Below are 27,539 nucleotides of genomic sequence, written 5' to 3'. Positions count from 1 at the left end.
AAAAGGTTATAGAACTTAAGTAACTTTTAGGAGTGCTTAGTACTTTGTAAGAAATTCCTAATAAATATATATATTTTTAAATTTTAGTTTTTAAATGAACACACAGTAAAATAGACTGTTTAGTATATAGTTCTGTGAATTATAACACAGGTATAGATTGGTGTAACCACCACCAAAATCAGGATGCAGACACTTCCAGCACCCCAAACACTTCCCTTGTGTTTCTCCTTTATAGTTGCCCCTCCCTACCCATAAGCCTTGGCAATCACTGATCTGTTTTTTATCCCTATAGTTTTATCTTTTCAAGAATGTCATTGTTATGCATTGAATTGCCCCCCCCCCGCCCCCCAAGTATGTATCAACTTTACTAGGCCATGATTCCCAGTACTGTGTGGTTATCCACCATTTTGTGATCTGATACGATTATTCTATGTGTGGTAAATCCTAATCTCTGCCTGTGGTTAAAGAGGATTAGGGTGGGATGTAACACCCTTACTCAGGTCACAGCCCTGATCTGATGTAAGGGGAGTTTCCCTAGGGTGTGACCTGCATACTGTTTATTTTATAAGAGATAAAAGGAGAGAGAAGCAGAGTAGAGAGAGAAGGACCTCATTCCACCAAGAAAGAAGTGCCAGTTGTGGAGCAGATCCTTTGGACCCGGGGTCCCTGGGTTGAGAAACTCTTAGACCAGGAAAAGATTGATGACAAGGACCTTCCCCCAGAATTGACACCTCTCCATGATCTTCCTGGTACTTCTGGGGTCTCTGGGACACCTCCTTTCAGTCATCTTGCCCTGAAACCTTCAACTTTAGTTATCTGTACTCAACTTGATATGTCAGTGTGAAAGACTAAGAAGTTGGAGGACAGAGAGAGAGAAGGAGGAAAAAAAAAAAAAAACAACAGGGTTTGACCACCTTCCTGGGACCCCAGCTTCTCTGATCACAGGGGCACGTTCTTCTCCTGTAATACCTGTTACCACTGCCACCACCACCACCACCACCATAGCATTGCGCTGGGGCTGGAGTGCAAGGGAATGAAGAAAATAAAGAAAAAATGGGATTTCTCCCTACTGCCTTTGAGTGTCAGGCAGACCTAGAAGACTTCTTCTGGAGCTCTCTCTTCTGTTCTGAGGACTGCTGTGAGGTGCCTTCTGGCTTAAGTTCAGGCCTGGGTACTGGAGGAGGATCCAAGCAGATGCTGCCTGTGTTCCTTCTGGGTTTATAGCTTGATTTAGTGAGAGAGGCACAATAGAGTATGCTTACTCCATCTCGTCCAAAACCAGAACACTCAAGGTGTTCTGACCATGATAGATGATCTGCAAATTTTATTTTCAGTTTTTTTTCTTAAAGCACAATAGCATCAATCCCATTCTGAGGAGGGTTTGCAGATTTCTGGTTGTTTGAAGATCCTATTCATTTTTTTTCCAAGCAGAAATATCCACATGGAGTAATTATTAGATTCCCCTGCCAGTTCTATCCCATAGAATTTTTGGGGGTGATGGAGATATTTTATATCTGTATACGGTAGCCATTAGCCTCTTGTGGCTATTCAGCGCTTGAAATGTGGCTCATGGGATGGCCTAATTGCATTCCAACTGTTGACCTTTTGGTTAGCAGCCTGAGCTCTTAACCACTGCGCCACCAGGGCTCTGGCTGAATTTTAAATCTAATGTGATTTTAATTAATTAAAATTTAAATTGCCACATGTGTCTCTTGGCTCCCTTCGTGGGCATGGTTAACCTACTGTCGAAAGATACTCTTTAAAACATGCTTCTGGCTGGCTTGGATTTGGGTAGAGAGGAAGAACATCTCTATTTCTTCCTTTACCCGTTCACTGTAAAGTATGTTCTCTGTGACTCCAGTAAGTATCACAGCACATAGCTGGAGCGCGTTGATTTACGTAGTTCAGGAAGTAGCCTTATCTTTGACATGTTTAGCTAATTTGTACAGTGTCCCATGTTAAAGGCATACCTCGTAGAGAAGTTTAAAGAAAATATCAGTATTAAATTTGGGGGAGGGGGGAGGGGGCACCGCTAGTGAAGATCTTTGGCAACTCTTTAGGCTGTTCCTCTTCTTTCAGAAGTTGCCTTCAGCGATTTGACACGTCCCCCGGAGAAGCCTGTTTTTTTCTCTGCACACCCCCACTCGTGCTTCCAACTGAAGACCAGACTAAAACTTAGTCCACAATCTCATAACTGCAGATTTAAAATAAGCTTGCATCTTGGGTCCATATTTTGAAAATGAAAGGTTATCATGTTCCTTGTCTAATATTTTAAGGAAGGACAAAGGATTAATGTGTATATCTTTCTCACTTGTTGTTGTTGTTAGGTGCCCTCGAGTCGGTTCCAACTCATAGCGACCCTGTGCACAACAGAACGAAACACTGCCTGGTCCTGCACCATCCTTACAGTCGTTGTTATGCTTGAGCTCATTGCTGCAGCCACTGTGTCAGTCCACCTCGTTGAGGATCTTCCTCTTTTCCGCTGACGCTGTACTCTGCCAAGCATGATGTTCTTCTCCAGGGACTGATCCCTCCTGACAGCATGTCCAAAGTATGTAAGACGCAGTCTTGCCGTCCTTTCCTCTTAGGAGCATTCTGGCTGCACTTCTTCCAAGACAGATTTGTTCGTTGTTTGGCAGTCCATGGTATATTCAATATTCTTCACCAGCACCACAATTCAAAGGCGTCAACTCTTCTTTGGTCTTCCTTATTCATTGTCCAGCTTTCACATGCATATGACGCGATTGAAAATACCATGGCTTGGGTCAGGCGCACCTTAGTCTTCAGGGTGACATTTTTGCTCTTCAACGCTTTGAAGAGGTCCTTTGCAGCAGATTTGCCCAATGCAATGCGTCTTTTGATTTCTTGACTGCTGCTTCCATGGCTGTTGATTGTGGATCCAAGTAAAATGAAATCCTTGACAACTTCGATTTTTTCTGCATTTATCATGATGTTGCTCATTGGTCCAGTCGTGAGGATTTTTGTTTTCTTTATGTTGAGGTGCAATCCATACTGAAGGCTGTGGTCTTTGATCTTCATTACTAAGTGTTTCAAGTCCTTTTCACTTTCAGCAAGCAAGGTTGTGTCATCTGCATAACGCAGGTTGTTAATGAGTCTTCCTCCAATCCTGATGCCCCGTTCTTCTTCATATAGTCCAGCTTCTCATATTATTATAGTCCAGCTCAGCATACAGATTAAATAGGTATGGTGAAAGAATACAACCGTGACACACACCTTTCCTGACTTTAAACCAATCAGTATCCCCTTGTTCTGTACGAACAGCCGTCTCTTGATATATGTACAGGTTCCTCATGAGCACAATTAAGTGTTCTGGAATTCCCATTCTTTGCAATGTTATCCATAGTTTGTTATGATCCACACAGTTGAATGCCTTTGCATAGTCAATAAAACAGAGGTAAACATCCTTCTGGTATTCTGTACTTTCAGCCAGGATCCATCTGACATCAGCAATGATATCCCTGGTTCCACATCTTCTTCTGAAACTGGCCTGAATTTCTGGCAGTTCCTTATCGATATACTGCTGAAGCCATTTTTGAACGATCTTTGGCAAAATTTTGCTTGCGTGTGATATTAATGATATTGTTCTATAATTTCCACATTTGATTGGATCACCTTTCTTGGGAATAAGCATAAGTATGGATCTCTTCTAGTCAGTTGGCCAGGAAGCTGTCTTCCATATTTCTTGGCATAGATGAGTGAGCACCTCTAGTGCTGCATCTATTTGTTGAAACATCTCTTTTGATATTCCATCAATTCCTGGAGCCTTGTTTTTCGCCAATGCCTTCCGAGCAGCTTGGACTTCTTCCTTAAGTACCATTGGTTCCAGATCATACGTCACCTCTTGAAATGGTTGAACATCGACCAATTCTTTTTGGTATAATGACTCTGTGTGCTCCTTCCATCTTCTTTTGATGCTTCCTGCATCATTTAATATTTTCCCCATGGAATCCTTCACTATTGCAACTTGAGGGTTGAATTTTTTCTTCAGTTCTTTCAGCTTGAGAAACGCCGAGCGTGTTCTTCCCTTTTGGTTTTCCATCTCCAGCTCTTTGCACATGTCAGTATAATACTTTGCTTTGTGTTCTCTAGAGGCCCTTTGAAATCTTGTGTTCAGTTCTTTTACTTCCTCAATTCTTCCTTTTGCTTTAGCTGCTCGATGCTCAAGAGTAAGTTTCAGAGCCTCTGACATCTGTCTTGGTCTTTTCTTTCTTTCCTGTCTCTTCAGTGACCTCTTGCTTTCTTCATGGATGATGTCCTTGATGTCATTCCACAACTCGTCTGGTCTTCAGTCGGTAGTATTCAGTGCATCAGATCTATTCTTCAGATGGTCTCTAAATTCAGGTGGGATATACTCAAGGTCGTATTTTGGCTCTTGTGGACTTCCTCGGATTTTCTTCAGTTTCAGCTTGAACTTGCATATGAGCAGTTGATGGTCTGTTCCACAGTCAGCCCCTGGCCTTGTTCTGACTGATGATATTGAGCTTTTCCATCATCTCTTTCCACAGATGTAGTCAATTTGATTTCTGTGTGTTCCATCTGGCGAGGTCCGTGTGCATAGTTGCCATTTATGTTGGTGAAAGAATGTATTAGCACTGAAGAAGTTGTTGGTCTTGGAAAATTCTATCATTTGATCTCTGGCATAGTTTCTGTCTCAAGGCCATATTTTCCATCTACTGATCCTTCATCTTTGTTTCCAACGTTTGCATTTCAGTCGCCAGTAATTATCAACGTATCTTGATTGAAGGTTCGATCAATTTCAGACTGTAGCAGCTGATAAAAATCTTCTGTTTCTTCATCTTTGGTCCTAGTTGTTGGTGCATAAATTTGAATGAGATATTTACCTGGTTGCCTTTGGTTACTTCATGTGTTTTTAAAAATGAAATTACAGGCAGTTCCTGGGTTACAAATGTCCGATGTATGTACAACCCTATTTACATACATCCCGTGGTTACGGACCAACCCTTGTAAAGCCTATCAGACCTGGTTTTTGGGTTCGGGAGCCGCTTCTGCGTGCGCAGGTGCTGCAGCAGCGAGAGGAGAGAGAGCCCTCTGCACCCCCTTCCTGGGTTCTCAGAAGGGCCAGCCCCAAGCACCGCTGGGCTGCTCCGTGTGGCGGCTGGCTTCCAGGATGTGGATGGCGCACTCTGCGTGTTCTCCCAGTACATCAGGTCAGTGGGTCCCACTGGGCACATGGCCAGGCCTCTGAGGCACCTCCTTGCCCAGCTCTGTCTCACCCCATCCATCCAGGCCCTCTGCTGTGCAGTCTGGGGCCCTCACAACCCCTCTCTGGGCTTCTGGTTCCTCTACCTTACACATGGGGGGTTTCACTCTTTCAGCGGTTCTTGGCCTTTTGGTGGCTGGAAAGGGCAGGGGTAGGCTTAGATTCTTGACCTCTGTATGCCCATGAGGGAGCCCTGGTGGAGCAGTGGTTAAAGCGCTTGACTGCTAATCAAAAAGTTGGTGATTGGAAACCACCAGCAGCTCCAGGGGGGAAAGATGTGGCAGTGTGCTTGGTGGAGATTTACAGCCATGGAAACCCTATGGGGTCGCTGTGAGATGGATCCATTCCCTAGCAGTGGGAGGTATGTATGTCTATATAGCTTCCTGGGGGGTCCTTGGAGGACTTGGGTTTTTCTAAGTGTCCCTTTCCCAAAATTGGGTCCCGGGCTTGCCCTTCGGCATGTCCTCAGTGGTACTTTCTCCCTTGTACGCCGAGACAGAGGCCTCACAGTTGTGTGGGGTTGACAGGTCTGGTGAGGGGATGATAGAGGATGATCCTCCTGGCCCTGGCACCATCCTACCCAGGGCCCCAACCCTCCCCGCCTCTGCTGAGGAGGGTTTTTTTTTAATTCAGAGTCTAAAATAAAATATCTAATTGGTCTCAGAAAGATTTTTACAGATGAGAATCTTCTGAGTATTTTGGGTAATATTTGTCCTGTAGGAATCTCTTCAGCTGTAGAGAAAGCGCGTACAATGAATGGTTCATAATAACAAACGGAGACTACTTCCTAAGGAGCATGAAACCATTATTATTATTCTTACTGTATTGTTACGTTAAAGATGTTTAGTGTATCTGGAAGTGTTCCTGTAATGTTTTTTATGCATAGAAAGGAACACTATACCATATACTAAGACTAACATTTGACTAACTGATGATACGAACTGTACCCTGTATACAAATTTGACTTGAAGACAGATTTAGGTACTGAACTCCATCATTAGGAGACTGCCTGTACCCTTCTCCCCACCCCAAAGTCAGTGTTTAGCCACATTATTTTCTAGTTAAAAAAAAAAAGTTGCTCAGTTGAGTCATCTGATTCCTTGAGTGTCTAATCCAGAGACTGTTTTCTTAAGCACAGGGTCATGGGACGTGAGGTGTCACTTAAAACTGAGTGAACAACCTGCTGGCTGGAAATGTGCGGAACTGCCTGTTTGCTTCAAGTGATGGGCTTAAGAACAGTGAGTGGCTTCATGTGGTTTTTCCCTTTCTTGTCCCTTGAAAGAGCTGCTGGAGAGCTTTTAAGCTCTTTATTGGCATGTAGAATTACTGTATTTGAAAACTATATGAAAAAAAGTCTTAGCTTAAGCTTTTACTTCTGGGATTTTATAGCACACAGAGACCTCAGTTGAAGACTTTGCTGTGAGGGGAGCTTAGTTTGCAACGCATGGGAATGCCTGGCTGAAGGAAATACTGTGGCGTTTTTGCGGTGGGCATTTTATTTCCCATTTGAGGAAGCCTGTTGCTTAAAGCCATGTCAAAGAACTTTATCTTCCTTATGGTAGGAGTTCTTTCTTTAGGATCCTTTCTCTCCCCATCAGAGCAGACACAGGGAAGATAAATGGGGTTTGTAACATCAGCATAAGTAGAACATTCTAGTACATTTGGGTTTACCAAGGTCTGATTTATCTGTTATTCTTTCTGTACACAGTTATGGTGAAAACTATTTATCTTTTAAGTAAGTTGTTGTCCTGAAAATGTCCTAGGCTACTGACTCCTGGGCATGCCCCATGGTACGTGGGAAGTAGTAGGTTCTCAGGGCTTCCTGGAAGAAGCTGCTTGAGCCTGGTCTCTCTGGAAACGGGCAACTTAATATAGACCGTTTTGATTCATGTGATTTTTGCAGTCCAGGCTAGGAACCTTTCCTGTGATCTGCTACACGCTTCGGTCTCTGGTGGTGTTACCCTGCAGACTTTGGCATGAGACTTTGGCATGAGAATCCTAATGTCTGTAAGTCATAATTTTATAGAAACATAATCATATGATGTGTGTTCTTTGTTGACTGGCTTTTTTCACTTAACATGTTTTCAGGGTTCATCTGTTTTATAGTATGTATCAGTATTTCTATTGCCAAATAATATTCTATTGTGTGGATATGCCAGATTTTATTATTAGCTCATGGACATTTGCATTGTTTCTACTTCTTAGCTATTATGAATCCATGGTGGTATAAACATTTGTGTACAAGATTTTGTGTGGACATAAATTTCCACTTCTCTTGAATATACCTAGGAGTGGAATTGCTTGGTTATATGGAGCCCTGGTGGCACAGTGGCTAAGAGCTCAGCTGCCAACCAAAAGGTCAGCAGTTTAAGTCCACCAGCTGCTCTTTGGAAACCCTATGGGGCAGCTCTACACTGTCCTGTAGGGTCATTATGAGTTAGAATTGACTCAATGGCAACATTTTTTAAAATGGTAAATTTATGTTTACTGTTTCGAGGAACCAGCAGACTGTTGTTCAAAGTGGCTACACCATTTTATATTCCTGCTAGCAATGTATGAGGGTTCCAATTGCTCTATGTCCTGACCAACATATTTTATTTTCTGTCCTTTAGATTATCGCCATCCTAGTGGGTGTGAAGTGGCGTATCATTGTGGTTTTGATTTGCATGTCCCTGATGGCTAATGATGTTGAATATCCTTTCCTGTGCTTTTTGACCATTTGTGTCTCCTTTTTCGACAAATGACTATGCAGATCTTTTGACCGTTTTTAAAATTGGGTTATTTGCCTTTTTGTTATTGAGTTTTAAAGGTTCTTTATGTATTTTAGATACAAATCCCTTATCAAATAAATGATTTGCGCATATTTTTTTCTCCCGTTCTCTGGGTGTCTTTTCACTTTCTTGATGGTATCCATTGAAGCACAAAAGTTTTAATATTGATGACATTCAATTTCTGTATTTTTTTCTTTTGTTGCTTGTGCTTTTGGTGTCATATCCAAGAAACCACTGTCTTATCCAATGACACTCCTATATTTTCTCCTAAGAGTTTTAGCTCTCACATTTAGGTCTTTGATCCATTTTGAGTTAATTTTTGTATGAGGTAAGGGGTCCAACTTCATTCTTTTGCATGTAGACGTTCAAATGTTCCAGCACCAATTGTTGCAAATACCACCCTTTCGCCATTGAATGGACTTTGCACCCTTGTCCAAAACCAGCTGGCTATAGATGTATGGGTTTGTTTTTGGACTCTCAATTCTATTCCCTCGGTCTACATGCCTGTCCTTCTGCCTGTCCAACACTTGTAATTACTGAGAAGTGTGAATCCTCCAACTTTATTCTTTCTCAAGATTTTTTTGATTTCTGGGTCCCTTGCATTTTCATATGAATTTTCAGAAAAGCTTGCCAGTTTATTCTAAAAACAAGCAAAAACAAACCAAAAAACCAGCTGAGATTTTGGTAGGGATATGTTAGATCTGTAGATAGATTGAGGAGAGTAATGCCATCTTAGCAATGCTAAATTTTCCAATCCATGAACATGGGATATCTTTCCCTTTATTTTGGCCTTTATTGTCTTTCAGCAGTATTTTCTATTTTTCAGAGTGTAAGTTTTGCACTTCTTTTTTTGTTAAATTTCTTCCTAAACATTTTATTCTTTTTGATGCTATTGTAAGTAGAATTGCGTTCTTAATTTTATTTTCAGATTGTTCATTGCTAGTGTATAGTTAAGCCGTTAAATTGTGTATTGACTTTTGTATATATATTTTATATGTTGATTTTTGTTTATTGATCATCAGCTTGCTCACAGTTAGATTGAATGTTTTCCCTATCAATTCAGCTCTTCTTCCCCACTTTTCTGTCCTTAATAAGGTTCCTCTGTTTTCCCAGAGAGTGGGAGCTTCTTCTAGCATCAAAGAGTTGTGCTCCTGATGGAACCTCTATGGAGGAAGGTACCTTGTCTCCTGCACTGGTATTGTGGGAACCCACAACCCCTTCTCACTGGGAAAGGAGTGTGGGTTTGACTCCTTGTTTATTCCCTCTTCCAGAGGTTAAAGTTCTCCTTACACTGGTGAGTGGTTTACTTCCCTAATGGGAAGGGCTTGAGACCCTGAACCCATTCCAGGAGGTCTCCTGTTTCTTCCTGTGCCTTCCTCGAGCCATCCCAGTTGGAACCTCCTCTCACCTCTCACGGGAAGGCCACCTGCTCCGCACCTGTTTCCAGAATGCGCTCCTTCCCCATCTTGAAAAGCCCAGGGCAGCATCCTGGGCCTGACACCCAGGTGTCCCTCAGAGTGGGTGGAGGTGGTGGGGTGGCTGGGTCATCTCAGGCCTGGTTTTCTTTGCCATGTTCCCTTCAGGTCTACTGGCGCACTCAATCACCCGCTGTGGCTTTATCATCAAACCTATTAGCTCAGATATGTGTCCATTCTTCTCCAAAGGAGAGAGACTGCAGTTCTCAGGAACTTCAGTCTAAATGCTCCAAAAAAATACCCTGGCCTTCTTAAGAGTCTTTCTCTCGGGTGTACAGAAGAGATTTTCAAGTGCTCATTTTGATAAGGGTAGAGTTTCACCTTTGCCCTGGGCCTTTATATTCCTCAGCTTTCATCTGGAGAGAGGTCAGTGTGATATCTTCTCAGTTACACCTCAGCAGCCATGGGTGACAGAACTTATCAGTGACTGACCCTGCTCCAGGCTAGGCCTCCAGCTCTGCCTTTTCCAGGCCTGTTGCTTCCTAAGCCCCCTGCTCTTCCTTCCTCTCCTCTCAGTGGAAACTCACTGGAAGGCTTATCTCCTGTTCACCATTGTATCCCGTTTAATACCTGACATTGCTGCATGGTTATGAGGGTAGACATTGGAGCCTGAAACCCTGGCTTTGATTCCTGATTCTGCCCCTCACTAGCTGTGTGATCTTAGGCAAGTTATTCAACCTCTCTGTGCTCAAATTTGCTCGTCGGTAAGATGGAGATACTGGTAGTAGCCTCACAGGGTCGTTGTGAAGGTAAAATGAGTTAGTGCACGTACAGTACTTGGAGCCGTACGTGGTTCATGGTAAGCACTGAGTCAAACCAAAAACCCGTTGCTGTCGAGTCGATTCCGACTCCTAGTGACCCTATAGACAGAGTAGAACTGCCCCGTAGGGTTTCCAGGGAGTGCCTGGTGGATTTGAACTGCCGACCTTTTGGTTAGCAGCTGAGCCATTAACCACTGTGCCCCCAGGGCTCCAAGTTTTGAATACGTACTAGTATTATTACTGCCTAAGAGTTGTTTTTTTTTTTTTTTTAAGAGTTGTAGTAAGCATACAAAAAATGTTTTCACATGAGATGATAAAACTGCTATCTTATTTTTTAAAGTAACGTTTCCCTTTTCTGTTCGTAAGAGGGAAACCCTGGTGGTGTAGTGGTTAAGAGCTGTGGCTGCTAACCAAAAGGTCAGCAGTTTGAATCTACCAGGTGCTCCTTGGAAACTGTGTGGGGCAGTTCTGCTCTGTCCTCTAGGGTTACTATGAGTTGGAATTGACGATGGCAACAGGTTTTTTTTGGTTTGATTCCTAAGAGATGCTCTGTATGGCAGTGGCTCTCAAACTTTAGCCTGGAGGGCTTGTTAACATACAGATTGCCTGGCCCTACCCCAGGAGTATTTGATTCAGTGGTCTGGGGTGGGGTCTGAGATCCTGCATGTCTAAGTAGCTCAAGGTGCTACCGCAGTGGGAACCACTGCTCTGTGGGGTGTGTGTGTGCATGTGTGCATGTACTTGTGTGTATGTGTGCATGTGTGTGTGCGTGTGTATTTGTGTATTTGTGTATGTACCTGCATGTGTGTGTGCATTTGTGTGTGTGTACGTGCATTGTGTGTATGTACCTGCATGTGTGTGTGCATGTGTGCATTCGTGTGTGTGTGCATTTGTGTGTTATATACTTGCATGCGTGTGCACATGTGTATGTACGTGTGTGTGCACACATGTGTATATGTGTATGTGTACTTGTGTGTGTCTGTCTGTCTGTCTTCATGGCCAAGGTGAGTGGCTAACTGTCACCCACTCTTCCATGGTCAGCCCTCACTGTTCTGACCCAGGAGGCCAGGTAAAGGGCTCTGGAAACCCAAGGTTCCGCCCTTGGGGACAGAGCATGAAGGCAGGCAGCTTGTGTGAACAGCCGCCTTTCTTTCCAAGGTTCCTGACACAGGCAGGGTCTTCGCTGGCCTTTGTTCTTTCAGCGGCAGGATTAGGACTGGATTGTGAATGGGAACATGTCTTCGTTTTTATTTCCAGGGTTTAGTGGTCTCACACTGGCTTCCTTTTCAATTGGGCAGACCCGTGGGTGTAGTTTCCACTCTCCCCTCCCCCCAAGTTAACCCCTTTATTTTCTCCTGCTCGTTTCAGCAGGATTTATGCTTGATTAAGTTACTCTCTTTTATCATAATTAAAGAAAAATGTGGTGGGAGAGCAGTAAAAACTCCATTCAATGAAAACCAGATTGTGGAACCTGCAGGGAAACAAGAGTGGCCCTGTCACCCGCCCGGCTGCCTCACCCTGAATACTTGGCCTTCGGAGAGATTTATCTGCTGCGAGGGGCTGGGCAGGGGAGGAATTCAAGCTTTGCGGGGAGGAAGTCGCCTGCTGCCTGGCTCCAGCTGATCGCAGGAGGGGCAGCCTGGTGGATGGCGGCACGGCCTGGGCCCCATGCGCTCCGTGCCTGCCCAGAAGGCGCCCCTGTGCTCAACAATGTGGCGCTTTAGTGCAGTCAGAACTCCTGTGTGCACACGTCCTGGATTTATAAAGAGCTTTTCCTCACGGTGCCTGCAAGTCTCCTTCGGAGGAACATGACCCGCTTGCAGGTTTTAAAAAAGTATGTTTTCGTTTCTCAGTTTCTCAGTGCTAGTTGCAGTTACTCATAAAGGTAATGCTATGGAGCCCTGGTGGTTCAGTGGTTATGAACTCAGGCTGCTAACCAAAACATTGGCAGTTCGAATCCACCAGCTGCTTGTTGGAAACCCTATGGGGCAATTTTATTCTGTCTTTCTATAGGGTCACTGTGAGTCAGAATTGATTCGATGGCAAAGGGTTTGGCTTTGGTTTTATGTGAAAATCATGATCTGTCCCAAGTGGGAAATTGACCTCCAGGAGGTCAGAGGTGGCCGGTAGTTTGGTCTGTATGCAAAAGGTTCTTGGGTGGTGCGAATGGTTGCTGTGCTCGGCTGCTAAGGGAAAGGTTGGTGGTTGGAGTCTACCCAGAGGTGCCTCGAAAGAAAGGCTTGGTGATGTGCTTCTGAAAAACCAGCCATTTCAAACCTAGTGGAGCACAGTTCTACTCTGACACACATGGGGCCAGTGTGAGTTGGGGTCGACTTGACGGCAACTGCTGGGTTATACACAAAAGGGTTGATTCTTATAAAAGTCAGGGTTTATCTCACATGCTTAAGATTTTAAATACTGAGTGACAAAGCTGTGAAGTCCTCAGCCCACAGATCTCGATGGGAGAGAGGGGAGGAGAGGGCTGAAGGTGGCCGGCTGGGGGCTGGTGGACTCCGACAGCTGCCTCAGGATCTGTTGTCTTGACCCTTTCTCCTACACTGGGTCCCCTCTTTAGGGGGCTGTTTCCAGGGGCGGCACGATCACCATCACAGGTTCTGGAACTGGACAGCCGGGGTCCCAGTTCTTGTCTTGCCACTTACTGGTAGGGTGACCTTACCAGTAGGTGACCTTGTGGATAATAAGATGACAGCCCTCCAGTGGGATTGTTTGGGTGGTTCCACGAGAGTGGGGAACATCCCAGAAATGCTGCGAATTGCCATTCCTGTTTGGAGAGCCCGTTGTAGGACACAAAGCCTTGGACGAGAGCAGGTGACGTTACATGCAGGTCCTGTGTCTGTCTTGAACTTGTAGCATTTAGTCACTGCCATTTGTAGTTTTGCAAAATGAGCACAATGCCTTTTTCTTCTTAATTTTGCTTATTTCTTTTCTTGGTCAGTACACTTCCTAGCACACTGAGATTTTACGGGTAACCTTGGGACCTTGTTCGTTTCCACCTCTCGGGCTTAGTGATGGCTCCTGGAGCCCTGAGCCCCAGGATCATTGCGATGGTGATGGCCCCAGTGGCCACACCTGGTGCACTGGTTGGTTGGAAGAGGTTGCAGCAGCCTTTCTGAGGGGCGTTGCCCCAAAATCACCCTTGCTCTTCCTTCGAGAGTCACTATATGCAGATCCTCTTCCTCCAAGTGCTTCCCTTCCCTGCAACCCCAGGCGTTCTCCTGGCACACACACAGTGCCTCCCAATCACAGATCATGGGACAGGGGCCCCTGTCAGTGTCCAGGGGAAGGGTAGGGGGAGAGGGAGTGTCAGGGCTCACTTATTCAGCAGATGTTCATTGAGAACTCATGTGTGCCAGCACCCGGACACGCCTCCGCCCTGATGAGTGTCTGTGTCTTAGGCCTTCACCCTGATCGACCCCTCCCCCAGGCAGAGTGGTGGAGCACCTGGTTGTAGGAGACTCCTGGGAGTGGATATCAGTGCCTCTGGGAAAGGCCCAGTGCTTGCTGCCAGAGACAAACCTCCCCCTTCCCTTCTCATCCCAGCCTGGGGGGTTTGGGTATCAATACCTCCTGTCATCCTGGCCTTGGCCTGGGGCCAGGTTGAGATGTGAGATGTGGGGTGGGCTGCATGTCCTTCCCTGGAGTAGAGCTCTCTCTGGGTTGAGTCTTGGCCGGCACCATGCTCAGGGTGCTGCTCATGGACCCAGCTGTGGCCTGGTCCAGAACCCATTAGCACCAGCGGAAGAGAATGTCCAGGAAGTTTGGCTGAGCTTCCTGGGAACATGTTGCTTCCTTGTAACATGTAAGAATGGAGATTACTTTGAGACTTACGACTTAAAAGTACACTGTTAGCCATCTAGGAGGAACCTCCCTGAGCCCAGTAAACACCAGAGACCACTGTGATAATAATAGAGGATCTAATTGTCAAGTGGGTCCAGGCTCCTGGGGGAGAGACAGGCCTCCCTTTTGGTGGCGGGGGTGTGATGAGGCAATCTCACTTAAGGTACAGTAAAATGTCCTTAACTTTAACTGGGTTTATGAAATTCTGTCTTTACAAGGTGTATGGAAAAATAGCTTGACTTAAAGGTAATTCCATTCTCCAGAAGACATTGTTTTAAGCACTTCAGAAGTATCAGTTGCAATATAACCTATTGCTTTATATTTTCATTTGCCTCTTCTAAAATATTTGAAGACATGTCTATTAATTACCAGTTATTCTAAAGCAGTTTTCAATGAAAGCATTTTTTTGCTAGTTACCTGTTAGCTTATCCGTCAGATGACTAGTGCCAATGCTACATTAACACTATTCCACAATTCAAACATCAGTTCTTACTAGAGCCAAAATTAACCCATTGCTGTCTAGTTGATTCAGACTCATAGCAACCCTATAGGATGGAGTAGAACTGCCCCACAGGGTTCCCAAGGTTAAAATCCTTACAGAAGTTGACTGCCGCATCTTTCTTCTGCAGAGCACGGCTGGTGGGCTTGAACCGCTGACTTTTCGGTTAGCAGCTAAGCGCTTTAACCACGATGCAACCAGAGCTCCAAGATCAGTAAGGTTATGTTCTGAAAGCACACGCATAAATGGTTTTGCTCAGTGATGCTCCAGTTTGGGGCAGCTAGTGTGCAGCCCCGCTACATTTGCAGCATTCTTCCAGGAAATGAAGGTGCCAGTTTTCTGAGATGATGAAACGTGCACTCCTGTCACATAATTCTGGCTCCTTAAAATAGGACACTGTGGTCTTAATTCCGTGCTCTAAGGAACTGAAGAGATGATATGGAGCTCAGTCTTCCCTCGTTGAGAGATTGAGGGTAAAATATGACTATTGCTGTAAGAAAGAAAAAAAAAAATCAAACCCATTGCTGTCGAGTGGGCGCATAGCGACCCTATAGGACTGAGTAGAACGGGTTGATAGGGTTTCCAGGGAATGGCTGGTGGATTTGAACTGCTGACCTTTTGGTTAGCAGCTGAGCCCTTAACCACTATGCCACCAGAGCTCTGAGTGGGTTTGAATTGCCAACCTTGTGGTTAGCAGCTGAGTGCTTAACTGTTTGTGTCACCAGGACTCCTTATGATGATGAATGTTGTTGTTGGGTGTTCTTTAGGCAATTTCTACTCAAAGCGACCCCATGTGACAGAGTAGAACTGCCCTATAGAGTTTTCTAAGCTGTAGCCTTTACGGAAACAGATCTCCAGGTTTTTTTCCTGTGGACCCACTGGGTGGGTTCAAACCACCAACCTTCTGGTTAGCAGCTGAGCACTTAAGTGTTGCACCTCCAGGGCTTCTTCCTAACGAAGAATAAACTCCTTGCCGTCAAGTTGGTTCTGACTTATAGTGACCGAAGCCGCCAGGCGCTCCTTGGAAACTCTATGGGGCAGTTCTACTCTGTCCTATAGGGTCGCTATGAGTAGGAATTGACTCGACGGCAATGAGTTATAGGACAGAGTAGAAGTGCTCCACAGGGTCTCCAAGGAGTGGCTGGTGGATTTGAACTGCTGACCTTTTTTGTCAGCAGCTGAGGTCTTAACCACTGTGCCACCAGGGCTCCAGTGAAGAATGAAACAAAACAAAACAAAAAAACAAACCCATTGCCATCCAGTCGATTCCAACTCATAGGGACACTATAGGATGAAGTAGAACTGCCCCATTGGGTTTCCAAGGAGTGGCTGGTGGATTCAAACTGCTGACCTTTTGGTTAGCAACCAAACGCTTAACCACTGTGCCACCAGGGCCCCCGGTGGTGAATACCCAACCAACCTAACCCATGGTAGATGAATTCCTCAGCTACCTCGCCATTTACTGGGTCAACTCTAAGATGTGTATGTGGTCTCCTAGAACTCCCAGTGGGGTTGAGCCCTGGTTGCCCACAGTAGTAACCTGTTTATCAACTCACCTGTATGGACTTCCTTTCTTTTCCTCTGTGGTTCTCCCACTCTACTACCAGGACCTGCTGGGATCACCTCCCATATACACTGCTTGTCCTGGGCTATCATTTGGGGGAACCCAATTTACAATAAAAATATTGCAGGTATTGGCCAAGGAACTCTTTGCTCAGCCACCTTTCATGAGTCCTTGTTTTACTCACAGTTGACCCTCTCCTCTCCTCTTCTGGGTCCTCTACCATTTTACAGTCAGTACCAGCTGCCTGCCCCATAGCACTGTCTCCCCGCAATGAATCCATGAAATTCAGCAGAACTGGGTGGTTCCCAGTATTTGACTACGGTATTTACTGTCACAGTCAGCCCCGTGCATTGTACATTCATATAACAGGGCACTGAGTGGGACATGTCTGTTGTCTTGACTTAGCAACTGAGGCACAGAGCTGAAGACAGGGAGGAAGTACCTTTGCATTTTAAGGGACACTGAAAGTAATTATTGGACGCTACCGCTGCTCCCTCCTGAATCTCCACTGTGTGAGGAGTAGAAGAAAGGAAACAGGAAGGTTAGGAGGGAGAGGAAATTGGACAACAGGTGTCTTCTCCACCTCAGAGTTGTCACAGTCTCGCTTGTCTGCAGATTCGCCCTTGTGATGGCTTCTCTGACAATGGGGCATCGGGGCCTTGATTTCCTCACCTCCAGGGACCTTCTCCTTCACTGCTCTGTTAGGTGCTGCCCTCCCCTGAGCCCAGGCTCTGTCTCTGACCAACCCCTCTTCTTCTACTGTGTGGGAACCACCAGTCTGCCTTACCTGTTACTCTTCGTTCTGTTGATATGGCATGGTCACCTTGTGCAGTGACTAGAGTTTTGAGTAAGTTTTTAAACTCTCCTGGTATCTGGGCATTTAGCTCTGGCACCAGTCTGGTAGGATCCCAACCCTGGATGAGCCCATTTGCTGTGGTCTCTGAGCTCTCGACTGGGCAGCTGACCACAGCTGAAGGGAACCACACAGGCCAAGAGTGGCCAAACCCTGCGTATTCCTAATCAAGACTCCCAGCTGAGTCTTTCTCACTGGTGGGCAAACTCACCACATCGCTGCAGGGATTTGTTCTCACATCCTCCATAATCTTTGTTTTTGTCCATTCACTCCACCAACATTTAAAAACGATAAACAAATGGATCTGTCAGGTAGTGCTGAGGTTGATGAACGGATAACTGAGGCCTCTTGTGGCTGGATGGTTAGAAATCTGTCTTTACCTTAATCTCCTTTCCCTTCACTCTCATTGTTTTTCTTGCCTCTTAATTCACAGAGAAGGAAGAAGCCTTGAGAAGGGAAAGCCTTCAGATGCTTGCTACCAAGCTTACATCTCTACGAGCATCCTTTCTCCTCCTTGTCTTTTATCCTGTTTATGATAGAAAAGAATTCCTTTCTATTCTGAAGATAGTTTCTTTTCAACTTAGGAATTTATGTCTTCTTGCGTTTACTTGTAACCCTGTTCTTTCAGCTGAATTCTTCTCATCTCTGTTTAGATGTGCTCAGGTTTCCTGCATTTTGGCAAAACACTGAATTCTGTCCAGCACATCTATTCAGGAAGTCATACTGTATTATATTTCAGATTCACTGCTCCTCCACCATCTGGGATGTGATTAGTTGCTTTACTTCAAGTTGCACGTAAGAGCCTTAGGAGGGTTGAAACTAGTCTCAAGAACAGTGTAAGGTAGTACAGAGTCAGAAGAATTTGTTCAATATAGCAAAATCACTACAGGGGGAAGTTAAATGAAACAAAAGCTATAATATTTTTTAAGTGATAAAACTGTTACTTGCTGTTGGTTTAATTGTCTATATATAGAAAAATCTAAGGACTTCAACTGAACATCTCAGAACTAATAAGGGGATATAGTGAGACTGATGGATATAAGCTCTGCTTAGAAAAATCAGTAGCATTTTATCTACTTGCAATAACCTGTTACAACAGGTAAAGCAAATAGCCCGTTTGCAATAGCAGCAGAACCAATCAGATACCCTCTGCAAGAAGTGTGCGACACCTGTATGACCTACCAAAGGATTTAATAGAAGAAGAGGAGTCATCAGAGAGGGAAACTCTGTTCTTAGATGAAAAAACAATGTTATGAAGATATCAGCTCTCTTGAAATTAATATAGAAATTCAGTGCTGTTCCAATTAAAACCCCAGTGAGTTATTTTATAGACTTTGACACACTGTAAAACCCATGTTGTTGTCGTTGTTCGGTGCCATAGAGCTGGTTCTGACTCAGCAACCCTACGCACAGCAGAATGAAACACCGTGGTCCTGTGCCATGCTCACAGTCTTTATGCTTGAGTCCATTGTTGCAGCCACTATGTCAGTCCATCTCGTTGAGGGTCTTCCTCTTTTTTTGCTGACCCTCTACTTTATCAAGCATAATGTCCTTCTCCAGGGACTGATCCCTCCTGACAACATGTCCAAAGTATATAAGACGCAGTTTCGCCATCCTTGCTTCTGAGAAGCATTCTGGTTGTACTTCTTCCAAGATAGATTTGTTCGCTCTTTTGGCAGTCCATGGTATATTCAATATTTTTGCCAACACCACAATTCAAAGGCGTCAGTTCTTCGGCCATCCTTATTCGTTGTCCGGACTTCACGTGCATATGAGGTGATTGAAAATACCATGGCTTGGGTCAGGTGCACCTTAGTCTTCAAGGTGACATGGTTGCTTTTAAACACTTTAAAGAGGTCCTTTGCAGCGGATTTGCTCAATGCAGTGTGTGTTTTGATTTCTTGACAGTGTTGACTGTGGATCCGAGTAAAATGAAATCCTCGACAACTTCAGTCTTTTCTCCGTTTATCCTGACATTGTTTATTGGTCCAGTTGTGAGGATGTAAAACCCATACAGGATTGAAAATGTGCAAGAAGAGCCAAGATAATTTTGAAAAAGAAAAACTACAATGAAACTTTACTGTGTCTGGTGTAAAAATATGTTAGTAATTAAACAGTCAAATAGATCAAGGGAATAGAATTGATAATGAAATATATGGGACTTTATTAAATGACAAATGTGCCTTTTTAAATGAGTGAGGAAATCATGAAGTTTTAATAAATGATGTTGAGACAATTGACTGTTGCTGTGGGAAAAGGTATTAGACACCAGCTTTACACCAGTCATTCCCCCCCATCCCGCCCCAAATTTAGAGAAACAGGAATTTACGACATTAGAGTAGGGAAATAAATTTTAATTAGTCAACAAAAACCATAATGGAAAAGATTAATACAGTTTAATAGAAGCCCTGTAGAATGGGCAAAGGATATTGGAAAAAAGGAGTTTACAGAAGGAATACATAAATAAACCCACTTAACCCGCTGCCGTTGAGTCGATTCCTGTTGCTGCCGTAACGGGTTGCCACAGACACTGAAGACAACACACGTGTACTTTTTACAGTTCCGGAGGCCAGAAATCCGGAGGCATCAGTGGAGGTGTGATTCTTCCGGGGGTTCTAGGGGAGAACCTGTCTCTGCCTTTTCCCACTTCTAGGGGCTGCCTGTATTCCTGGCTCCCTCCTCCGTCCCCAGAGCCAGCAGCCTTCCACCTGTCCCCGGTCTGATCTCTTGCCTCCCTCTCATAAGCACCCTGTGATGATGTTGAGCCCACCTGGGTAATCCATGCTCATTTCCCCATCTTAAGATCCTTAGTTTTGTCACAGTTGCCATGTAAGCCACCATATTCAGAGGTCTAAGGCATTAGGACGGACACATCTGGGGAGGGGTGGGGTGGGGTGGGGAGGGGCATTCTTCTGTCTCCCACACTGGTATTTGGAAACTCAAAATGAAATGTTATACTTTTCAGACATCATATTGGCAAGGCTTAAGAAGTTTGTTAAGGGCTGGGGAGGTTGTAAAGAAATGAGCCTTTTCAGAAACTGTACACTCCTTTTGGAAGGGAGTTAGCAATATCTTAAAATCAATGGCATATGCACCCTTGAACCCAGTAATTGCCTACAGATTTACCCTACAGATACACTGAGTTTGGTGGACAAAGAAGCATGTTTGGAAATATTTGTGGCAGTCAGTCCTATTTGTCAGAGAAAAAAAAAATGTTTTTCATTTTAGAAATGGTTAAACACACACGTGCACAGAGAGAGAGAGAGAGAGAGAGAGAGAATATCTATACCAGGGACTATTTAAAAAAACCCATTGCTGTCGAGTCAATTTTGACTCACAGTGACCCTACAGAATGGAATAGAACTGCCCTGTAGGGTTTCTAAGGAGTGGCTGGTAGATTTGAACTACCGACCTTTTGGTTAGCAGCCGAGCTCTTAACCACGGTGCCACCAGGGCTCCACGGACTATTATATAGCTATGAAAAAAAATTAAAGTGTCTGTGACTTCGAACAATCTCCAAGTCATGGCTCATTGAAAAACAGTCATTTGCAAATAGCATGTGCACTGTGATGCTATTGGGGAAAAAAGACTCACACTCAAAACAGCGTATTTCTATGAATACTTCAGTATGTAAAATTTTGAGAAACATTTTGAAGTACAAATGATAGAGCAGTAACTGGTTATGTCTGGGGAGGTGCTGGGATTGAGGACATGTCAAGGGGGACTTCAGCTTTATCTGTGTTGTGTGACTCAGGTGAACGTATTCATTTGTTACTTGAATGGTTAAACAGAGAATTTAAAAAGTAAGGGCAACCGATTTGAAACAAAGGATCAAACCGAGAGGCAAGTGAGGTGATCCCCTGGAAGTGTGGATTCTAGAACTACACAGTTGATGCGTATAACCTGGGTGTGGTATAAGGCTTGGCGATGAGGACAAACAGCTCTTTTAGCTGGCTTCCTTGGAAGTGTTAGTAGTCCTCAAGCATGTTTGGAAAGTGGACAAGAGGAGTCTGGAACACACACAGTGATTTTCAGAGACAGTGTTTTCTTGCCACCAGGCCCATCTGGTACTTCAGTTGAGATGTTTCTCATGTTGCGTTTTTTTTTTTTTTCCCCCCTTTCTCCTGGTTCTTGTTCTGTTTTATTTATTTTTTACTTATCTGTTTTATTTATTTCTCCCTCCTGGTCGCTATCATCTGTTCTCTTGTTCTCTTTTCCCACCCTGGGATTCTCAGTTTTGGAATCAAGCAAGGTCTAGACAGCCTGCGTGGCTGTGATTCAGGATGAGAGGGGGAGTTTTGTACGCATTTCTGGTGACGCTGCTGAAGTCACAAAGCTACAGAAGCAGTGAAGGGTTTTGTTCCGTAGTAAAGTTGGCAAAGATGATCTTAAGATGTAGTAAGCAGCCATTATGCCATCACCTGCAGAATGACACAAGTTTGAACTTGGGCCGGCTCCAGGCTGTTGCTTGCGTCGAAGAGTGGACTTGTGAGAGGCGTGAGGTTAAGTGGTGGCTGTGGATAACATTTCCAGCAACTGTGAGTTCTCTCCAGTGGAGACTTGTAAGTCTACCGTGAAGAATCCTGATTTTCCTGGAGAGGAATATTTCTTAAAGTGTTCTTTAAAATAGAATTTATTTTTCAGACCAGTTTTAGGTTTACAGAAAAATTGTGCAGAAAGCATAGAGATTCCCATTTTTTCCTTCGCCCACCCACACAGTTTGTCGTGTTTTTAACACCTTGCACTCCTGTGGTACATTTGTTACAGTTGGTGAACCGATACTGATCCGTTGTTACTAGCTGAAGTCCATAGTTTACGTTAGGGTTCCCGCTCGGTGTTGTACAGTCTTGTGGGTTTTGACAGATGCCTAATGTTGTGTGTCCGCCATCGTAGCATCCTACGGGATAGTGTCACTGCCCTAAAAATCCCTTCTCTGCCACTTCTTTATCCTTTTTTCCTCCCTCTGGACTCCTGCCACCCACTGATCTTTTCACTGTCTCTGTAGCTTTGTCTGGAGTCTCTGCGTGGTGCAAATGGTTAATGTGCTCAGCTGCTAACTGAAAAGTTGGGGGTTCGAATCCACCCATAGTTACCTCAGAAGAAAGGTTGAGAGATCTACTTCTGAAAAATCAGTCACTGAAAACCCTTTGGTCGCTGTGAGTCAGAATTGATTCGATGGCAATGGGTATAATATCATAGAGCTGGTAGCATTCTCAGACTGGCTTCTTTCACTTAGCAATGTACAGTTAAGGTTCATCCGTGTCTTTTTGTAGCTTGATAATTCATTTCTTTTCATCACTGAATGATACCCCATTGTATGGATGTACCACAGTTTGCTTATCCACTCACCTACTGAGGACGTCTTGGTTGCTTTCAATTTTTGAATTTATTAGACTCTTAATTGCTTTAAAAGTATACACAAATGTACTCTTTGATGTGTTTCTTTCCTTCACGTATTAACTGGGGACTCTCATGAAAAGTCCCCAACTCCAGCTCAACATTTTTCCTGCATGTATTATGGACTAAAGCCTTATGTCCAGCTGTTATAAAAGATAGAGCTTCAGCCAGATTGGTTAATATCATTGAGGGCACTGAGTAGAGGCCGCATTTATCCAAGTCCACAGCTTGATTCTCTGTCTCGGGGTGGGTGAACAGACAGATGCCCACCCCTTTCTGAAAAGCCAGCCGAGTTTAGATACAACCCCCTGGGCTTGTTTAATTACTTAAACACTTCGCTGTTCATCCTGACCTGGGAGGGGCATGGGGAAGGACTCTCAGGGCAAGACTCCTTTTTCTGGCTCATTGAAAGACATCTTTTTTCCTTTTTTTTGATTGATTGGAACCGGCATGCCTCTGTTATCAGAAACAGAGATCAGGGGGCCCAACACATTTCCCTCCATTTATTTTTCATAAAACACATCCGCCCCTTCGGTGGGAGAAGACTCGAGTGTCGTTAGCTTTGTGCCCCAGGTGATAAGCCTCTTCAAGTTTCTGCTTGCTCTGAAAGATGCCGTAATATAAATAACCTTTTCTTTAAAGGGCTCATCTGTTTTGCATCAGTGGCCGTGTCAGCACCACTGGGCGGGGAAGCGAGCCTGGGAGTTCTGCTGAAGCTGGCCCTGCCTCCTTCCCATCCTGGAGAGGGAGTCTGCCTGAGTGTCTCTTTCAAGATCAAAGACAGACTTGCACCCAGCCGAGCGGAACTTGAGTGCTGGGGAATGTGATTTTTGGTGGCTGCGAAGATGTGAAAGATGTCTTCCTGCTGAACAGCATCCTCTTGGGAGGGGAAGACCAGGGACCCCGTGTGCCAGTAGGGTGTTCTCGGCCCTCTGACCTGCACCCCCACCCTCCGCACACACTACACAGAGGAAAGCAGCTCTGGGGGAGAAATGCAAGGTAGTGGGCATTTGGGTCTTGGAAACGCTGGTGGCATAATGGTTAAGTGCTACGGCTGCTAACCAAAAGGTCAGCAGTTCACATCCACCAGGCGCTTCTTGGAAGTCCTTCTGTGTCCTATAGGGTTGCTGTGAGTCAGAATCAACTCGTCAGCAATGGGTTTGTTTTTTTTTGGGCGGGGGGGAGGGAGGAGTCTTGTCTGGTCAGACTTTTTTTTTCTTATTTTTTTCAAATATAACATTTGTGGAGGCACTTTGCATTTTTTAAAAACTTAAGAAAAAATTGTGGTAAACATATGTGTAACAAAACGTTGGCCATTTCAGCATTCTTACATGTACGGTTCAGTGGCATTATGTTTATCCTGTTGGTCAGCCATCACCACTGCTTTCAGATTTCTTCCATCACACTTAACAGAAGGTCAGTATCCTGTAAGCAATGAATCCTCCTCTCCCTCTCCCTCCAGACTGGTTTTTAAAGTTGGAATTGTTATGGTGAAGATCGTCCGTGGCATTGTCTCCTCTGGTGTCCCTGGAGCCTGCCTGCACTGGGGGGGATTAGGTTTGGGGAGCTCTTTCTGGCTAAGTGTTTGTGGTTCTGTTTGGCTTAAGAATGTCGCCTTTCATTTTTAGACATAACATATGTAAGAGCGAGAGACGATTTCAGTAACAATGGGTCTGGGACTCAGAGAGTCAGATGGCCTGCAGTAATCAGCACAGGTTAGGGGCCATGGTGCCATCTGGGCTAATGCGGTGTGCCCAGAGAAGGAGGAGAAGCCTCTGTCAGAGGTCAAGTATCCTGAGTCCAGAGGAGCCCTTGGCCTAGAGCCTGTGTGTGTGTGACCAACTGCTCAGTGCTTCTTTCTGCTCCCAGCTTGTCCTTGGTTTTACACTCTGTGGTTTGCAGAGCTGGCACCTTGAATGACTCTTCTCATTTCTCTGGATGGCAACAGAGTTCTGTCCTTGGCTCAGGAACTGATGTGAATGGCCACAATAGCCACACTACACTCTTAGGAAGTCCAGACTCCTTTGTGTAACTCCTGTCTCCCGTGCTGGACTCGCTTGCCATCCTCCCCATACCCCACTACCCCCTACCTCACACACACCCTATGCCTCTGCACAGGTTGCTCCCTCAGCTTGCAGTGCTGATAGATAGATAGGGAGATAGATGATAGATAGTAGATAGGGAGATAGATGATAGATAGGGAGATGACAGGTGGATGATAGGTAGGTAGATAGATAGATGATAGATAATAGGTAGGTAGGTAGGTAGATGATAGATGGATAATAGGTAGGTAGATAGATGATAGATTAGATAGATAGACAATAGGTAGATATATGATACATAGACAACAGATAGGTAGATGATAGATGATAGTGTCATGGATTGAATTATGTCCCCCCAAAAAATGTGTGTATCAACTTAAGCCATGATTCCCAGTATTGTGTGGTTGTCCTCCATTTTGTGATTGTAATTTTATCTTACAGAGGATTACAGTGGGATTGTAACACCACCCTTACACAGGTCACATCCTTGATCCAATGTAAAGGGAGTTTCCCTGGGATGTGCCCTGCACTACCTTTTATCTCTCAAGAGATAAAAGGAAAGGGAAACAAGTAGAGAGTTGGGGACCTCATATCACCAAGAAAGCAGCGCCGGGAGCAGAGTGTGTTCTTTGGACCTGAGGTTCCTGTGCTAAGATGCTCCCAGACCAAGGGAAGATGGATGATGAGGACCTTGCTCCAGAGCCGACAAAGAGAGAAAGCCTTCCTCTGGAGCTGATGCCCTAGATTTGGACTTCTAGCCTACTAGATTGTAAGAAAATAAATTTCTCTTTGTTAAAGCCATCCACTTGTGGTATTTCTGTTATAGCAGCTAAGTCAGATAGATAGATGATAGATTATAGGTAGATAGATGATGTGTAGATAGATAGATGATAGATGACAGATAGATTGATAGATTCATAGATAGATGATAGATAATAGATGACAGATAGATAACAGGTCGATAGAAAGATAAATGATAGCTAAGTAAATGGATGATAGATTAGATAGATGGTAGATAGATGGATGATAGTTAGATTAGATAGATGGATGATTGATAGATAGAGATTGATAGATAGCTGCCATCAAGACGAGTCCGACTCACGGCGACCTCATGTACGACAGAATGCAGTCTTGCCCGGTCCTGCGTCATCCTCACAATCATCAGCATGTTGAGAGTCCATCACTGAGGCTGTTGCACCAGCCCATCTCTCCGAGGGTGTCTCCTTTACCCTCTCTGGCCCTCTTTCACCAAACATAATGTCATCCTCCAGTGTTTAATGCCTCCTGATGACATGTCCAAAGCAAGTGAGTCAGACGGTATTCTGTTGTGACCAATGAGGTTTTCATTGGCTGATTTTCAGAAGTCGATTACCAGGCCTTTCTTCTGAGTCTGTCTTGGTCTGGAAGTGTTGCTGAAGCCTGTTTACCATTGGTGTCCCTGCTAGGACTTAAAATACTAGTGGCATAGCTTCCAGCATCACAGCAACATGCAAGCCACTGCAGTAAGACAAACTGACAACGAGTGATGATTCCTGTCCTTAGTTTCCTGGGAAATCAGCACACCTCTCCACCTTAGCTGTGCTCCGTGGCAATTCCACACTGCTCACTGCCTGCTCGGGGCATTTTTTCCTACACATGTCTCTATGTGCTTTGACAAATAATTCTGAAAGCATAATACACTAGATGCTTGGATCATGAATTTCCCAGGGGTATGGGACCCATCCTCCTTAGAAGGCAAGGGAGTGATTATAAACACAAGGATATTTTCTAGCCCAGTGGATTTCCAGCTATATTCTCCAGAGCGCTGGAGTTCTAATGAGGTCCAGGGGCCACAGCAGAGGGTACCTGGGGGGACTGAGGGGTTGACAAGACTTAAATCCCCTCACCCACTGCAATAGAGCAGTTCTGTTATATTTTGAATAACCAGTTGCCATTGCATCGACTCCATCCCATGCTGACACCGTGTGTGTCACAGTAGAACTGCGCTCCATGGATGTTCAGTGGCTGATTCTCCGGAAGACCTCCAGGTCTTTTATCCCAGCTGCCTCTGAGTGGACTAGAACCTCTAACCTTTTTGTTAGCAGCCAAGTGAGTTAATGATTTGCACCACCCAGGGTTTCCCTGTTTTTTTGATTGTGCCTTAGGTGAAAGTTTATAGAACAAACTAGATTCCCATTCCATAGTTTGGACATGAAGTGTTCCACGGCCTTGACTTCATTCCCACTTCTGCCCTGGGTTCTCCTTTTCCTTTTGTCCTCATTGTCTACCTTTTCCTGCTTTCTCATCTTTGCTTTTGGGCAAATATTGCCCTCTTTTTTATATTTTTTAAATAATATTTTATTGTGTTTTTGGTGAAAGTTTACATAGCACATTAGATGCCTGTTTGACAGTTTCTACACAAGCTGTTCAGTGACATTAGTGGTGGTTCTGTTTCTATTACTCTAGTTTCCCTGCCCACCCCCGGCCCCCACCTTGTCTTCTCATCTTTGCTTTAATTATTGACCTTTTGGTCTCATATAGATGGTGTTTATTTCCCCCCATAATTACTTTTTAAAAATTTTATCTTGCTTTAGGTGAAAGTTTACAGTTCAAGTTAGCTTCTCATTCAAAAATATATACACATATTGTTTCATGACATTGGTTGCAGTCCCCACAATGTGACAGCACACTCCCACTTTCCACCCCGGGGTTCCTTGTGTCCGTTCGTCCAGTTCCTGTTTCTTCCTGCTTTTTTGTTTTGCTTTTAGGCAGGTGTTCCCCATTTGGTCTTATATATTTGGTTGAACTAAGAGTATTTTCCTCACATATGTTATTATTTGTTTTGTAGGCCTGTCTAATTGTTTTCTGAAAAGTGGGCTTTGGGAGTGGTTTCAGTTCTGAGTTAGTGTAGTGTCCGGGGGCACAGTCTCTGGAGCCCCTCCAGACTTTGACAGATTAGTAAGTCTGGTCTTTTTTTGTGAATTTAGATTTTATTCTACATTTTTTTCCTGCTCTGTTAGGGACTCTTTTGTGATCTCTGTCACAGTGGTTGGTGGTGGTAGCCAGTCACAGTCTAGTTCTTTTGGGCTCAGGCTGAT

General features: G+C 44.5%; 1 protein-coding gene and 1 long non-coding RNA gene across 2 annotated transcripts in view; both read left to right on the top strand.

The window, feature by feature from the left end:
- The window catches only part of ROR2 (receptor tyrosine kinase like orphan receptor 2), a 349,860-nt gene that overhangs the window by 89,369 nt on the left and 232,952 nt on the right, over positions 1-27,539 (top strand). The window lies entirely within an intron of this gene.
- On the top strand, positions 23,008-25,695 carry LOC135232363 (uncharacterized). The gene is made up of 3 exons (XR_010322904.1): positions 23,008-23,419; positions 23,743-23,836; positions 24,904-25,695. It is a non-coding gene; the product is annotated as an uncharacterized LOC135232363 (long non-coding RNA).

The sequence above is a fragment of the Loxodonta africana genome, chromosome 9 (genome assembly GCF_030014295.1).
Source record: "Loxodonta africana isolate mLoxAfr1 chromosome 9, mLoxAfr1.hap2, whole genome shotgun sequence".
NCBI lineage: Eukaryota > Metazoa > Chordata > Mammalia > Proboscidea > Elephantidae > Loxodonta > Loxodonta africana.
This window is presented reverse-complemented; position numbering and strand designations above follow the sequence as displayed.